Source organism: Vitis riparia, unplaced genomic scaffold, assembly GCF_004353265.1.
Source record: "Vitis riparia cultivar Riparia Gloire de Montpellier isolate 1030 unplaced genomic scaffold, EGFV_Vit.rip_1.0 scaffold745_pilon_pilon, whole genome shotgun sequence".
Classification (NCBI taxonomy): domain Eukaryota; kingdom Viridiplantae; phylum Streptophyta; class Magnoliopsida; order Vitales; family Vitaceae; genus Vitis; species Vitis riparia.
Genome location: NW_023269766.1, coordinates 27521 through 32102, shown reverse-complemented (window position 1 = coordinate 32102; position 4582 = coordinate 27521).

Here is a 4582-nt window from a genome sequence, read left to right as displayed (position 1 = left end):
TTCAAATGAGCCTCCCCCATGGCCTTATATAGGGCCAGGAAGCTTCTGGAGACTCCTAGAGTGAGAAGAGTGTGGAAGGTTCTAGAGAAGCCTGGAGGAATCCACACAATTCTACACCATGGTGGAAGGCACGAGAGGAGTCCGGGGCTTTCTAGAGAAATCTAGAAGACTCTTGTATATACTTGTATATAGGCTTGTACCTAGAATGATGTAGGACATTCTAGAATAGTCTTGAGTTGTAAGGAACCCTCCAAGGTTCCAGAGAGTTCCATTGGTGCCTATAAATAGATGAGGGCCTCATTTGGCCAAGGCACCAAGCAAGTGAGCATCAAAGCACTTGTAAAGGCTTTCTTGAGTTAATAGAGCTTCCATTCTTTAAAGAGTTGCCTACCAAGCTTCTTAGGCTTTCGAGTCACGAGTGTCTTAGCTTAGCAAGCTAAGCATTGAAGGAGCAAGGCTGACTTAGCAAGATCAAGCGTCTTGGCTTGTCTAAGTGCCGCACGAGCTTAGTGAACGACTAAGTCCGTGACACTAGGGTGCCTAAATGAGCTACCCTAAAAGCTATCCTAAAAATGAACGAAAAGCCTAAGTCTAAAATAGGGCTGCCAAGGGTCACAATAAGGGGTCAGATAATCCCTCAACCAAAGTCTCCAAGGTGACTCAGAAAAAGGTAAGTGGTGAGTAGTACTGGGCCACCAAGGAACTACTGCAAAGCACTGAAAAAGAACTTAAAGACATGTGTTAAAGGGACAAAATTGAGGGTCTACAGTATCCTATTAGAATTCTTCCATTAATCCAAGACCAATTTGTGTTCCTTCCAAAGAAAGCCCCCTACTCAATATCCAGTTGCCTCTAATCTCTTATGTGTGGTATCTTTTTCTTCTGGATACGTGTGGCCCACAAAATAGCCACCTTTTTATCTCCATCTTCACAAATCAACTATGGTATCCTTTTATGTGCTATGCATGGTGTCTTTTAAAATGATGTTTGTGCAATGATATATGCACTAGAAAATCCAGAGAGTGATCAGAATTACACAAATATGATCTTACCAAAGCATCATAAAAGCTTGTTAAAATGTTCAATGAGACCGACATCTTTTTGTTAATTGAAAGCTCGGTACAAATAGTGTTGTTTTTAAGGGTATGGAAACAAAGGACTAGCCCAAAACAAACAAACAAAGAAAAGAATGAATAACAAGGAATCTTATCGGCTGAGGCGTGACAAACACTATCCTTGAAACAAATCCACCGTCCTTGAAGACGAACTCGATACACTAGGGTACCGGTGGTCTACCTCTAGGATTCAACAACTAGAGAATCTCGCCTTGGGTGTACTTTGTAAGCGAGATGTGTATATCTCGGGTTCTAAAATATTCCTCCAAATAGATGTATGAAAGGGTCTTTGAAAAATTGGTATGTAGAGAGTGAAAGGTGACCTGCTTTTATAGGCCAGTAACATAGTCCCAATAGGACTCTACTTGTAAGTGGAACAAGATTCTACTTGTAAGCGGAACGGGACTCTATTAGCACAATCCTAGAGATAAAATACTAAGTCAAACGGAATAAAAATTAAAATTAAGAAAAAATATTATTTTGAATTTTGTAAAAAAAAAAAAGTCGAGTTCGCTAAAACACTTTTTCACATTTACACTCTTCCTACAATTCCTCACAAAGTGTATATGTGAAAGAAAAAATGGAAAAAAAAAAAAAAAGAAAATACAATGCATTAGTACTGGTGCCCAAAGGCTATGAACCAATCTTAGGACAAATAAGTATTGAATCACAAAACACGGTGAAAACAAATTTCTATGAACCAATGTTTCTTGATGTAACTCTAAGGACTTTTATCCACATTGGTTTTCTCAAATACACTACGAGCTGTACAAAATGGGTTGGCATAAGTAAGTCATGCACCCTACTTGGATATTCATGAGAGCTATAGAGAACCTGCTTAAGTTCGCATAGGAAGCGGTCCCACCTCCACTCTCATATAGGTGAATCCATCAAGTATGTTCTGCATTTAAACATACCATCCATAAGGAATATGGCATTCATTAAGAGTAAACACTCAACCTTAGTCAATGAAAAATACGCTTTATCTACACCATAAGGATAAACTCTCATACAATTAAAATTGATAGAGCACCTCAAGTCAACAAGTGATTTGTTATTACCCTTATGAACCTACTTCATGGAATTTCCATTCTAATAGGTTAGGCTACCACCACTCTTGACTTCTGTAATAGGCATAAGCCCCATCCCCCTCGATGTTTCTTCCACTAGTTTCTTATTTAGTGGTTTGATAAAAGGATCGACCAATTTCAACTCTAACCTCACAAATTCTAAGGATATAACCTTTGTTTCAAGCAGTTGCCGCACAATATTGTGCCTTAGGCGTATATACATGTTCTTCCCATTAAATATTTTACTCTTAGCCTTATTAATTGCAGCTTGGCTATCACAATGCATAGACATAGATGAGGCTGGTCTTATCCATAAAGGGATATTTGCTAAGAGGTTTTTAAGCCACTCGGCCTCAGAACTTGCATTTTCTAAGACAATAAACTCAGCCTTCATAGTAAACCGAGTAATGCAAGTTTTCTTGGCAGACTTCCAAGAAACTGCACTTTCACCAATGATGAAAACATATCCACTAGTGGATTTAATCTCATCTGAATCCGAGATTCAATTTGCATCACTAAATCCTTCAAGGACACTTGGAAATCCACTATAACACAAACCATAGTTAATTGATTACTACTCAAAAAGTGCTATTTTATAGCTTGTAATTAACTCTTTTAAACACTTTTGAGTAGTAGTTATTACCTTTTAACCCAATTAACATGTTAAGGACCCTTGCAATCAATTCTAATCAAATTGTGTTAAGTTTTGGTGTTTTGATAACTTTTTGATCACCAAAGCAATACGAGATTGAGGAGAGTTATTTGGAATCCATGGCAAAGCAATGAAGAGCTCAAAAACATGAAGAACCAAATCTTTGAAGTCCTTTGCCATAAGCAAATCCGGAATGCAAGGAGGGGAAGCAAAGAGAAATTAGTCATGAAGCATTCTTGATGACAGTCATGTCAGCCACTTTTGGAGCACTTCTTGATGTCCAATTTATGCATGCTATATATCATTTGAAAGCTCAGGAAGTCAATAATCCAATGCTTCAAACCATGTACGATTTGGAGCTGAAATGAGGAAGTTACAGCCATTGGAAGCCGATCACTCCAAGTTGAAGGAAGAATTTTGCAAAGTGCTGCGAAATCACCCTGTAGACCCCCATTTGGGGCTCGTCTTTCATGCAGCTTGTTTTGCCAAGTGTCGCAACCATCGGAGGCCACATGGCGTCTTTTAATTGGCTGCCATGGAATCAGATAGTGCTTTTTGAAGAGCTATCAGGAGGCGACACCTGGAGGGGGAGCTGCAGAGGAGGTACGTTTCTGTTGTGGGGGAGCGTCTCCTGAAGGTGATGGTGGCTGTTGCTGCAGAAATTGTTGGAGGGGCAAATCCGGGAGAAAAGCAGAGATATTGGCAGAGAGCAGGGCCTAAAGAAAAGGAAGAGGAGTGCTTTTCTGTTGAGAGGAGGGAGGGCAGCTAGAAGAACCGGGGGGGTGCTTTTCAGGTGGTGCTTTTCCAGAGAGAGGGGGATACCAGTTGGAGGAGATGAGCAGATGAGGGGGATAACCAGAGAGAGAGAGATTTGAGGCTGCGGAGGAGGAGGTTTTGGATGGCTGTTTGACGGAGATTCTGCGCGTGTTTTTGGCTAGCTGGAGCTTAGAGAAGGAGAGAACAGAGAAAGGAGCGTCCGCAGGTGAGTTTGAGGTGAGTTTCTCGCTTACTTTGATTCATGTTTTTCTCACCCTTTTCTCATTTTGGTTTGCTCTGCATTGCTCATCAATTTGTGTTGGGTCATACGTACTGAATTTTGTTGATTTCTGGATCGTTTTTATACTCTATTGTTGTTGATTTTACTGCTGTTCTTGTGGCTTGGCTTGGAGTTAATAGAACTCTGTTCCTCATATATTTTGTAACTCTAGCTTGAGATCTCCTCACTTGTATTAGCCCATGGATGTCACCTGAAATGAGGCTCTATACACTTATGTTTTACTTTCTTCCTCATTTATCCTTCCCTCGTTCTTTTTTGTTTTGGCCCCCTTTCCTACCCTTTTGTGCCTCTGTTGTTGGTGCATCTGAGATGTTGGATATCAGAGTTGAATCAGTCACTTGATGGGTGGGCTATTTTGGTTGACGTGTTTCCATGAGGTAAAGCGGGAGATTGTGGGTTCAAGAACATGCTCACAGAGGATGCTAGGCCTATGGCGAAGAAAGAAGGGTGACATAGTGATTGGAGGTACCGTGAATGGGGATGATGTGGTACATGTTGAAACTATGCAGGTTAGATCAGAAAGCACTCTGTCACAGATTCGTTCAACTTGCAGGAAAACTTCATAAGCATCCAAAACCTTGGATAACCTCTTCCATGGATGGTTTTGTGCTTGCTTTCTAATTTGGAATCTCTGCCATGGTCACAACCCGCTTTTATGCTTTGGGTTTTGCTAATCCTACTGCTGCTT